Here is a 12,931-nt window from a genome sequence, read left to right on the forward strand (position 1 = left end):
AGGGGAGGATGGTCGGGGAGGGGGGAAGGGTTACCGACAAAGTGAACCTATTTCCCCAGCCGCCCTGACTCCCAGGGGCCTTGCCTGAGAAAGCCAAAAGAGCACCCCCTGGAGGTGCCTGTGGCCACCACATCCTCATCTCTACCGCTCCAGGGACCTGCTGAGAGAGTCACTAAGCCCTTCTGGGAAGTGGAGGACAGGCCAATGACAAGGAGAACACACTACAGGAAAGAAGGCAAAGCCTAGTCCAGAGCAGCTACTGAACCCCAGTATGGTGGGTTGCCAGCTACAGCTTAGGAGGGGACCCCAGAAGTCCCTGCAGATCATAAGGGCATGATCCTCCCCAAGAGAAGATCCAGCTTTGCCTTGGGGTTTGGCCAGGTCACCTTCTTCCTCTGTGAAATGGGGACATCCTCCTTAGTTCAAAGGGTTGTCACAAAAGGCCAGTGAGTTAATGTAGGTGAAAACTCTCTGTTACGTCCCAAACATGTTTTTCAATTTCCTGGTCTGATTTGTGTCCTTCTGACTATAGTCACTCGTCCAATGTTCAGCATATCTTTACCTGGATGGACAGGAAGATAGGGACATGGAGAAGAAGGTGAGGGAGGACATAACCAACAACCAGAAACCTCCTGGGACAGAGAGGAAACCAGCTTGGCTATGGGGGACAGGGATTAGCTGGGAGGTCAGGGAGATCAGTTGGATAAGTGCCCAAGATCCACCAGATGGTGGAATTTGAACTTAACATAGACAGCTACTGGGAGTTCCTGGAGATTCTAGAGCAAGGGAGGGGCCTAAGGCAAGCAGTTCTTTAGGCAGATCCGTTTGGTCTGAGTGTATGAGTGGAGTAGATGGAAGGAGACCCAGTGGGGCAGCTGGAACCCAGGAGGTGAAGCCCAGAGCCACCCCGAGGGAATAAAACGACAGAGTTTGGGGTAACACAGTAGTTGTAGCGTCCCCGAGATGTGGAGCCTGTTCTTACCGTAAAGACTGTTAAAAGATATGAAGTGATTGCGGTAGGAAATAAGGCAAGAAGATGAGCTCACCTTGGACATTCTGAAGTTGGGATTATCTTGAAAAACCCAGGTGGAAAAAAGAGGACCTGGAGAGTCATTTTGCTACACACACACACACCCCACCAGCAGGAGGGACCTCTACAGGCCTTCAGTGGCCAAAGGGGCCCGTGAGGCTGGCAACCCAGATACAAAGCTGTGGCAGAAAGTGGCATGTGATGAATGAAAAGCACACACCCACCCCTGCCCCCAGGAAGGCCTGCTTGCGTCCATTGGTGGGGGGAGGGAGGGTAACAGAAACACTGACCAGAGACTAATTAAATTCATTAGTGGGTTTTTTTAGAGGCTGGGGAAATCTGTGACTCGGCACCAACAGGATATTAAGTCAGATAACTTTTGTTGAAGGGACAGTGTTCTCTGTCAAGGCCCCTGCCAGCCCGTGTCCTAGAAACTGATGCGGAGGCTCCTTGCTCAGATCTGGGACTCCCCCAGGCGGCAGGGGCGGGGCTGGGTTCACTGCCTGCTGGGGTGCCCCTTCCAAATGCCCCCCCACCCCCCACCACTGGCCACTTCCCAGGCCAGCAAAAGCAAAGGGCAGTCCGGTGTTGCCTTCATGGAGGGGAGGGTGCAGGGCGGAAGTGGAAAGACAGCCTATCAGGGAGGGCACCTTCAGCTCTGATGTCACCGCAGACTCCTGGGGTTCCTCCTTCCCCCTCACCCACACTACTCAAAGCCTCTTCCTGACTCAAGAGTCCCAGGATGTCAAAGTTAAAAGGGACCTGAAAGATCATGGCATCTCTCCGTCCCATCATCCAGCTGCAGACACCAGGTTCCTAAGGGAGGAAAAATGACTTGCCCAAGGTCACACAGCCCGTGGCTATGACTCCCAGGCGACCTTTCTTCTTCCCCTCCTCATTGTCTCTGGGCAGCCTCAATACAGCCAACCCTTTCCTCTGGTGAGAACAGACAGCAGCCAAAGACCCAGGGCTGGCAAATAACAATGAGGCCACACACGTGCAGAACACATTTAACTTCTGCAGCAGCTTCCCCACCTCCGTGCCTTTGTTCACACCATGCCCTAGGCCTGCTGTGCCCTTCCCCAATTTCTGCAGCTCCAATTCCCACACAGTGGTCAAGATCTGAAGTGAATGTCACCTCCTTTTCACAGCCTTACCTGCTTCCTCCCCACCAAGTATATTCTCTCCCCCTCCTCCTGACACCTTAGATTGACTTCTTAGACTAAAGTACGGGTTGGCAAACTAGGGCCTGCATGCCAAAGCCAGCTCACCATCTGTTTGGATGGCCCACGAGCCAAGAATGGCTTTTACATTTTTTAATGATTAGGAAAAAAATAAGCAGACGAATAATATTTCATGCCACATGAGAATTATTCGAAGTTCAGATTTCAGTGTCCACAAATAAAGTTTTATTGGAATGTGGCTACGCTCATTCGTTTTCATATTGTCTGTGGCTGCTTTTGCATTAGAAGTTGAGCTACTGTGACAGGGTCCATATGGGCCACAAAGCCTAAAATATTTACAATCTCTTTGCAGGAAAAGTTTACTGGCTCCTGGGCTAAAGGCTTCACTCCCCTTCAGTGTGAACAGATTAAGTTCACTTCTGAGAAAGAAAATCCTGGCCCTGGCTCTGCCCATGGTGTGACCTTGAGCAAGTCACTTCTGCTTCGTGGGCCTCAGTTTCCTCCGCTACACAGTGAGGGAGTTGGACTGGATGGTCTAAGGTCCTTTCTAGCCCTATGATTCAGGGTCAGCAATCTGTTGCATTTCCAGCTCACACAGTTTTGAGCAGACACGGTCCTGATCATCTTCTGTAAGAATAAGAACTTACGGAAGGCTCCCCTGCCCAGCTGTGGTTTTCCGCTGCCACTGTGGGCCCCCCTCACCCCATACTCACCTGCCCTGCCCCACCCTTCCCTTCTAGCTGACCTGTCTGCCCTTCTCTCTGAAGTCCTCTCCTGTCAAAAGAGAGATGGCTTCCTCTGAGAGCCCCCCCGCCGCCCCGCCCCTCCGACCCGGTGGGCCAGGAGCATCCATTTTTTTTGTGGGGGTGGAGCCAGGGCAAGAAGGGTGCTCAGCTCTCCCCAGCCTCCCAGGGCCCCGGCAGACAGGCAGTCAAGTAGGGGATAGGGCCAGCTCTCACCGCACCCCTGCTCTGCCAGAGGAAACAGCCCCTCTCTGCCACTTCCTGTCCCAGGGGTTTCAGCAGTTTCCCCTTCAGGGCCTGCAGGCCCTCCCGCCCCGCCCCTGCCCCACACAGGTCAGAGAGCGCAGGGCGGGGAGGATCCCTCACAGGAAGGCTGAGGAGATAGCTGTGTACGCGAGGGGACGCCCCAACAGCTCCGCTGCCAGCCTGCTTGGGCTGGGGGGGGGGGCGTGGGGGCTGGGAGGGAGCTGGGGCTGTCTCGGCCAAAGCCTCTCTTGTTAGCGGATGAGGAGAAGTGGGTTTATCACCTTCCCTAGCTATCACCTTGAGGGGGCGGGTGCAGAATGAGCCTGGCCTTCGGGGACTGGATGAAAGACTGGATCAGCCCCGGGTGGCTTAGGATGGACGGATGGGCTGAAGCAAGAGCCTGGGGAAAGCAGGCCGACAGTAAGGGTTAACTGGGAGGGGCAGGTGACACTGAGATCAATGCCACTTGACAATTTTGCATAGTTTTGTCCCCGGCACCAATGGAGAGAGACAACAATGGAGAACAAAGTATTATAGTACATGTGGGTCAAGGGTAGCGATGGAAAAGGAAGCCATCACATTCCATCGCTGCTCCTGATTCGGTGTGGTGACTTGCACTTGTAAATACCTCCCAGTTGCCCTTGCAAGGTGGAGCTCCTAGCACTGGGACTATGTGCCCATGAGGGATCCTGCAGGCATGTGACCAGCTCTGCCAGGCCTTCCCAAGGCGATGGGTCAGAGGAGCAGTAGAAGCCCGAGGCCCTGGACCTCTGCCTAGCTGCCGGTCCTCCTGAGGACAGGTTACAAGTACATGATAATGGTTCTAGAAGCCCTGATGCCTGGGATGGGGGCCTCGTACCGGATAGACACAGTCTCTTTGGTCCCCCTGTGGTTATATTGTTCCATGAGGTCCAAGCAGCAGTAGGAGAAGTTGAGGGGACCCCTAGACATGATGGTACTGGGTGAGCCAACAAAAAATGGACGGGAAGATGGTTTTGATACCTCTCTCAGTTCTGAGAGGTCATCCTCTTGCGACTTAGGCTGAGAGCCCTGCCCAGCCAGGCCTCCTGTCAGGAGAACAGAGTCTCTCTTTTCCCTGTCCCCTCTCCCTCCATACCCCCCCACCAGAGCAAACAGGACCCAGTGCCCCAGTGACAGGGCCCCACACAAACCTGCTTCTCCACCCCTGCAATTTGGAGTAAATCCTGCTTCACAGCTGGTATGGGGGACGCCAAGGAAGCCTTGGAGACAACATCTGGATGTGCACCTGGGCTTCTGCCAGGCCCTCCCTACATCTGCAGTGCAAACCCAGGGCCAGGGTTTGGTTACAAGCCTGACTCAAAGCTGGTGGCACGTGTTTGGAAAGTGCATCTAGCCCGGGTGGAGGGGTGCAAGCACTTGAGATCAGTGCCAGCTCAGGGCAAGTGCTTGTGGGGTTGGCACCGATCTGAGCTAGTGGTGGGCCTGGGACGGCGGGTGCACACTATGGCCTTGCCATGGGCCCACTGGGGGAGGAGCAGAGGGGTGTGGGTATTGTGTAAATGTGGGTAAGATTTTCTTTTGTGCCCTCTGATAGCACTTCAAGTTGTTCCCTCTGCACCTGGGGAAAAGGGCCAAACGGTAAAAATTACAGGGTGACAGCGTGGCACAGAGGGAAGGTGGCAGGGATTTACACTTGTTGGGTATGAGCTGTGGGGTTAGCTCCTTTAATTCTTACAAAGTAGCTCGTCAGAGCTGGGGTTCGAACCTAGGTTTAGTTCCAACTACTACGCTCTCTGAACTTCGTTTTCAGTGAAATCTCTTTTGGTAATAATCCTGTTTTAATAGTTCCGTTTTAAAAACAGCAGAAGCGAGGCTCAGAAAAGATTAGGTAACGTGACCAAGGTCACATGGCCCGTCAAGAATGGAGGCAGACCTTTTCTCGGGCGGTGGGTGAGATGGCGGACATTTGGACGGAGGGTGCCTACCGAAAGCAGCTGACTGTCTTCCAACATAAGCAGAGGGTCCTGCTTCAAGAAACTGACAAGAACAGACTCCCGCGACATTACAAAAACATTGGTCTGGGCTACAAGATGCCCAAGGAGGCCACTAAGGGCACCTATGCTGACAAGAAATGGCCCTATACTGCTAATGTCTCCATCCGAGGGCAGATTCTGTCTGGCACGGTGACCACGATGAAGATGCAGAGACCACTGTCATCCACCGTGACTACTCCCCTTACACCCGAAAGTACATCCAAGAGATGCCACAAGAACAGTTCTGCACACCGGTCTCCTGCTTCAGGGACCTCCAGATTGGTGACACTGTCAGGGCAGGTGAGTGCCAGGCCTTCTGAAAGACTGTGCTCTTCAACGTGCTTAAGGTCAGCAAGGCCGCCAGCACCAAGAAGCAACTCCTCAACTTCTAAGACTAGACATCCGCCCACACCAGAAAAATAAAGCCATTTTCCCAGTCAAAAAAAAGGAGGCAGAACTCAAACCCAGACTGTGTGCCTTCGATCTCAAAGTCTGTGCCTTTCCCACTGTCCCATGCTGGTGCCCATTTGCTCAGATCCCGAGCTCAGGGCTTGCTCACAGCACACAACTCTGAAGGCTCAGGACCTCTGTGATGCTCCTTCAACAAAAGCTTCCCAGGTCTGTGACCCACCCCCTTCAGGGCTTCAATCCCAACCAAAGCTCCTAATTCACTAATAAGTGAATCCTAACTTCCTGGGCCAAGTCTGCGCCAAAATGGTGACAAGTTGAACTCCTGTGGCCAGCTATGGAGGAAGGGGAAGTGGAATAGAAGGCTTCCAGCTCTGTTGATGAAGGACGCTGACTCTATTCCTATACCTCAAGGGGCCTACTGTTTCCAGAGAGTTCCTGGATCCAGACCTGGAGTGGCCATGTCATGGCCCTGCCCCATAAATATACACTTGCTCTTGGCTTACACATAATATAAGTCTGGGTTCTTATCTCAGGGTATTGATGCACATGTTTATTCAAATATTTATGGAAAGTCAGCCCTGAGCACCTCATAGATGGAAGGCCCATGGCCAGGGGCTTATCACCAGGCCCACCCTATTCTCCTCGAGGTAGGTTCTCTTCCTATCTAAGTTCCTGGTAAGCTGGGTTAGTCCATCTACCTAATCAATATTGCTGGGTTTTTTTCTCCCGAAAATACATCTGTAGCAAATATCTCTTCATAACCGAGGCCCAGATGTTGGCAGAAAATGGGTATAGAGTCTCTTTATGGGGTGATGACAACACTCTATAGGATTGTGGTGATGAAACTACAATTCTGTGAATATATGAAGCCACTGAATTGTGTACTTTGAGTGTATAATTGAATTGTATGGCAATGAACTAAATCGAATTAAACTGTTGCTCATTATTATTTTTATTTTTTTATTTTGAGAGGGGGGCAGGGGCAGAGGCAGAGGGGGAGAGAGAGAATCCTTAAGCAGGCTCCACACCCAGCGCAGAGCCCGACATGGGGCTCCATCTCACAACCCTGAGATCATGACCTGAGCCGAAATCAAGAGTTGGACGCTTCACCGACTGAACCACCCAGGTGCCCCTAATTAAACTGTTACTTAAAACAAACAAACAGACAAAATGAGGCCCAGAGAGGGGCAGCAGCTCACTCAAGGCCATGTGCAAGTTGACACAGCAGTTCAGGCCAGACTCCAGACTTCTGATTTTGAGGCACTTTCCTCCTATCAGCCTCCCCACAACCCTAAGCAAGGATAAATGCTGAGGTTGGGCGAGTGTGCAAAGCAGGGCCAAGCAGCCATGCATGAGGGCTGGTGGCGGGACCTAAAGCAACAGGGTAGGTAGGCAGTGGAAAATGCTGTAGACCAGGGGCTTTAATTTAGGTCTGCCATGAGCGTCACCAAGTGCCCCTCTCTGGATCCCAGTGTCCCCGTCTGTAAAGTTAAGCGAATGAGTCTGGCGCTCCCTTGCTAAAGGCCCCACGCACGAGCTCTGACCCTCTAAGGTTCTAATTAGAAAGCACTACGAGATGAAACAGAACGGCGCGTCAAATGTGTGCTTCTTCTCAGACGGCTGCAGGAGGTCCTGGACACAATTAGGCGTTCCAATCGATGCTCCTCACTGATAACGGTGACCAGGACTTCCCTGTGAGAGTCAGATTCTCTCAGACAAGTCCACTGCTGAGTTTCTCCATGGGGGGGGGGTAGCTTGGTCCCGATTCCCCCCCACCAGCAGTGTTAGGTGGTAGGATAACCCATAACAGAGACCCATTAATCATGTTCTTTGGAGATGTGGGGAACCAGGTTCTCGGCCTGGTGCCCAGGCAGCCCCACCTTGTGCTGAGCTTGCCTCCTTGGTGGAGGGAGTGACTGCTGATGGCCAATGGTCTAGCCCCCGCTGGACAGGATGTTTCCACATCAAGCCCCACTTCCTGCCGCTAGCCCTGGGCTCCGGTTCCCCCCTTCTCCTGCCATCTGGTCGCCTGCCCTCTGCCCCCTCCCCTTGCTGGGTGTTTACAGGCTGTCTTATCAGCTTGGGGAATCTGGGCCTCACCCAGCCGGCTGCCCCGCCCCGCCCAGCCCAGACAGCTTGCCCAGGGCCCTACCTGCTGTGGTTTCGTCACTCCAGGCACTGGAGTCTGGAACCCCCCATTGCACCCCTGGCCGGCAGGGCGGTGTGGATGAAGGCTTGCTGCCTGCCAGAGTGAAACCTGAATATTCATAGTGCTTTATCCACTTTGCCCAAGCTGGGGGAGGGCAGGCATTCTTTGTACATTGTCATCATCTCTATCTGCAGGCTATGGGGACAGGAATGAGGTGCTTGGGTCACTGAGGAGGATAACTTTGGCCTGGAGGCCTTGACGGCTCTTCTGTTCTCAGCCACCAAGAGATGAGCAGGGGCAATGCTAGGCTCTGAGAGCAAAGGCAGGTTTTCTTTTTTCTAACTGGGAGTACTGTAAACACTCCAAGCTAAAGGTGAGACCAAATGAGGGGCCACAGGCTGAGCATGGTGGAGGAGGGAAGGCTAGGGAATCTGTGACCACAGCCTCAGCTAATCCATGCCTACTTCGGAGTCTCATGAGCCCCACACTGTCTCCATCCCACCCTGGGATCTGCTCACCCACCAAAGGCTGGGATAAGGCCAGAGCTAACCACTGAGCAAGTCCAACGACTTTCCCTGGGGACACAAAGGCTTAGATTTTTCCATCAAGTAAATTTGAACGAAGGAGCGGGACAGGGATGGGGACAGCAGGCAAATGAACACGCTGCAGATGACGGACTTGCCTTCCAGCACTTCGGGCGAAGATCCCGAAACTGTAAGTTCTGACCTGTCCAGAAGCAGGTCTCACAGGGACAGGGCCTGCTTGCTAAAGTTGACCCAGCCACACAGCAGGAATCAAAGCCACAGTCCCAACCCAGTGCATCTTTCCGGAGCTTCCATGTTGTTTGCTGATAAATCAATGAAAATATATTTAGGCGGTAGACTGCAACATTCACACTTATGATAAAATGCCATACTTCAAAGAAATTTACGAGACTGTGTCCTTCTAGGCCTCTAGGATATAAATCAATAGTCTGGGGCACTTGGGTGGGCAAGTTTGGAAAACCTCTGCTAAGGCAATTTTGCCCTTAATGGGCTATGTAACCACAGGCATGCCCAGTCACATGGCTCTCACAGCCTTGGGCCTCCTGTCCCCTTCTCCACTACAGACCTCATGCTACCCAGAGCTCTTCTGACTGACCCTAGTAGCAGCCAGGACACCACAGGCCACCATCCCATCTCCCCAGGAATGACTTCCCCACCACTCTGAAAAATCACAAACCATTTAGTGTTAATGTGTTAGTGGGTGATATTAGGTTAATGTGTCACTTCTATCCTAACACATTTTCATTGAGAAAGGCCATCTGGAGCTACCCTGCCTTAGTCTAGAGAGTGGCTCCGGGGCAACAGTGGGGCAGACCAGTAGGTAGGTGAGCCAGGTGGGTATTTCTCAGTGGTTCTGCCTCCCCTCGCACCGTTCGCCATGGGGCGATCTGGCCCGCACCACCTACTCCCCCTGCCCGTAGGCCGTTAGGAAGCTGTATGGCGTGGACGTGAAAGCCTTGGAAAAGCTAACAACTAGGCGCGGCGCAGCAGAAAGTCCACCGACTGGGTGTGAGGAAGATGGAGTTGCCGTCGTGGCCATGCCTCTGCCTAGCCCCTCCCTCAGCCTTTGAGCTGGCGCCAACTCCTACCCCAGGGCACACATTCAGATCTACGGCTGTGGCCACACCAGCTGTACTCGGCAAAGCTTTCCAGTCCAAACTCATCTGCTTGGTTTCCAAAGGTCCTTCACAGGCTGACCCCACCCTACCTACTCCGCCTTGTTTCCCAGGATTTCCCAACTCAAGCCTGGGCTTGAAGCCCAGTGGTCTCCTCATGGTCCCCTGAGGGAACATTCCAGCCTCATTCAGGAGTTTCTCAGGCCAGCCATGCCCTCGCTGCTCTGTTTGGGTTAATCAAATAATGCCCATCCAGCAAGGTCCCAACCAAGGTCCCCAGACCCCTTGAACTGGTTACACCCTGGTAAGTAGAGTGCACACCTATGGAGCCCCCTTTTCTAAGTGCTGAGAGCCCAAATTCGACCACAAGATCTCTTAATGCCACACAGGCTTGAACTGCTCTTTAATTATTTCATGTGTGTATCTTGTCTGCCCAACAGGCAGTCAAATCCATGCGACCAAGGCACCTCATTCCTGTCCCCATAGCCTGCAGATAGAGATGATGACAATGTACAAAGAATGCCTGCCCTCCCAGGTGCTGACAGATCTTTAAGGCTACAGTCTAAGGGTGGGGATAGGGATGGAGTTGGGGGACAAAGGTCCCCAGCCTCAAACACTACTTGACCTCTCTTGCTCCCTGTCTCTGTTTGGGGAAACATATACCAGCTAGAGTCATTTATTCCAAGCTGCATCGAGAAGGTGGTTGATGATCAATCAGGTCATCTCTCTTTGTACAAAACCACAGTGTTTCCACCCTGGGAATATTAGGTGCTGATCTGATCACTGGAGTCTCGGGAAAGATTTCATGATTCTGGATCAGGTCTAAGACCTAAAATGATTCAGAAGAATAGGGTGTGTGGAGTGCCTGGGTGGCTCAGTTGGTTAGGAGTCTGACTCTTGATTTAGGCTAGGGTCATGATCTCAGGGTCTTGCGATCAAGCCCCGGGACTGGCTCTATGCTCAGCAGTGAGTCCTGCTTGGGATTCTCAATTCCTCTCCCTCTCCCACACCCCCGCCCCCGGCTTGTGTGCTCACACACTCACTCTCTGGAAAAAAAAAAAAAAATCTTTAAAGAAAAAAGAATGGGGGTGTGATGGTAACTATATGAAGAAAAGCTCTTTATTTTTTTTAAAGATTTTATTTATTTATTTGAGAGAGAGAGGGGGAGAGCACCAGCGGGGGGAGAGGCAGAGAGACAAGCAGACTCCCTGCTGAGCACAGAGCCCGGCGCGGGGCTTGATCCCAACACCCCGAGATCATGACCCGAGCTGAAGTCAGATGCTTAACCGAATGAGCCACCCAGATGCCCCGAAGACAAGCTTTTTAAAAAAGAGGTGTTATGTTGTTTAGACAGAAAAGGTTGGAAAGGGATATAACTGGCATCTATAAAAATGATGTACAGAGCAGATAATCATGGACCCAGTCACCAAACATGGCTCATAAATGAAGGGCAAATAATAAATAGTCCTATTTTGCAAATACATAAGTTTGTAAACTTATGGAACTCTTTAGCTGAAGAATATCAATGAAAAGATAAAGCATCTGCTAAAGTGACAGTTACATCAGGGTCACCCATGATTATAAAAAAAGATCACAAAAGCACAGCCAAACATATCTGTTATAACAATTATTGTAAATAGGATAAATTCGAGTATTAAAAGAAAAGGATATTATTCTAAAACTCATATGAAATTGCAAAGGAATTAAAATAGGCAAAAATAACTTTGAAAAAAAGAAAGTTGGAGGGCTAGCACCACCTGTTTTCAAAAATGATTATAAAGTGGGGCACCTGGGTGGCTCAGTCGTTAAGCGTCTGCCCTCGGCTCAGGTCATGATCCCAGGGTCCTGGGATGGAGCCCCGTGTCGGGCTCCCTGCTCAGCAGGGAGTCTGCTTCTCCCTCTCCCCCTCCCCCTGCTTGTGTTCCCTCTCTCACTGTGTCTCTCTCTGCCAAATAAATAAATAAACTCTTAAGAAAAAAAATGATTATAAAGTTACAGTAATCAAAAAAATTGGCATTGGTGGAAAGATAAACAGATCAATCAGCAGAACAGAATATAGAAGGGTGCCTGGGTGGCTCAGTCCCTTAAATGTCTGCCTTCGGCTCAGGTCATGATCCCAGGGTCCTGGGATATAGAGCCCTACCTTGGGCTCTCCTGCTTCTCCCTCGCCTCTCCCTTTGCCCCTCCCCCCCATTCATGCACGTGTGCGCTCACTCGCTCTCTTTCAACTAAATAAATAAATAAAATCTTAAAAAAAAGAGAGAGAACAGGGGCGCCTGGGTAGCTCAGTCGGTTAAGCGTCTGCCTTCTGCTCAGGACATGATCCCACCTGGGATCAAGCCCCACATCGGCCTTCCTGCTCAGCAGGGAGCTTGCTTCTCCCTCTCCCTCTGCTCCTGCTCATGTACTCTCTCTCGCTCGCTCTCTCTCTCTCTCAAATAAATAAATAAAATCTTAAAACAGAATATAGAGTCCAGAAATAAGCCCACATATATAAGGACAACTGCAGGAGCCTAACAATAGCTTTTCCATTCAACGGTACTAGAATAAATGGATATCCATATGTAAAAAGAAAAAAATGAATGTGAATTCACACCTCTCGTTATATAGAAAAATTAACTCAAAATGGATCAAAGACCAAAATGTAAAGCCTAAAACTATAAAACTTATAAAAGAAAACATAAGACAAGTTATTTGTGACCCTGGGCTAGGCTCTTCACCTAGCCCAAAAGTATGATCCCTAACAGTATGTATCTTTTACCATACCAAAAGTATGATCCATAAAAGTAAAAAGTATGATCCATAAAAGTAAAAATTGATTAGCTGGGCTTCATTGATATTAAAATCTTCTGCTCCTCAAAAGACACTATGAAGAGAATGAAAAGGCAAGCCACAGACTCAGAGAAAACCTTTACAAAGCACGTATCATCTGATAAAGGTCTTGTATCCAGAATATATAAAGAACCCTCAAAACTCAACAAGAAAAACAAACAAATCAATTTAAAAATGGGCAAATTATTTAAACAGATACCTCACCAAAGAAGATATATTGGTGACAAGTAAGTACATCATTAGGGAAGGACAAATTAAAACCACAATGAGATACCACTGCACATCAATTACAAGGGCTAAAATTAGAAAGACTCACCAAGTATTGGTGAGGACGCGGAGTAACTGGAACTCACACACTACTGGTGGGAATGTAAAATAGTACAACCACTTTGGAAAAACAGTTTGACAGTTTCTTAAAAAGTTGAACCTACAACTATTGTATGATTCAGCTATTCCCACTCCTAGGTATTTAACCAAGAGAGAAGGACATATATAGCTATGGAAAGATTTGTACACAGATGTTCATAGCAGCTTTGTTTGTAATAGCCAAACATGGGGTGGGGGGAAGCCACCAAATGTCCATCAACTGATGAATAAATAATGTGTGGTATCTCCATACAATGGAATGCTACCTAGCAATAAAAAGGAATGAAATATGGAT

The 12,931-nt window shown here is 50.4% G+C and overlaps 1 protein-coding gene and 1 pseudogene across 5 annotated transcripts in view; one reads left to right on the forward strand and one right to left on the reverse strand.

Annotated features, from left to right (window-relative positions):
• ELF4 (E74 like ETS transcription factor 4) overlaps positions 1-12,931 on the reverse strand; it is a 43,438-nt gene that overhangs the window by 15,364 nt on the left and 15,143 nt on the right. The window lies entirely within an intron of this gene.
• LOC123849670 (small ribosomal subunit protein uS17-like) lies at positions 5,141-5,610 on the forward strand (annotated as a pseudogene).

The sequence above is a fragment of the Mirounga angustirostris genome, unplaced genomic scaffold (assembly GCF_029215605.1).
Source record: "Mirounga angustirostris isolate CCGP_5_RB_7025 unplaced genomic scaffold, mMirAng1.0.hap1 SCAF_11, whole genome shotgun sequence".
Lineage (NCBI taxonomy): Eukaryota > Metazoa > Chordata > Mammalia > Carnivora > Phocidae > Mirounga > Mirounga angustirostris.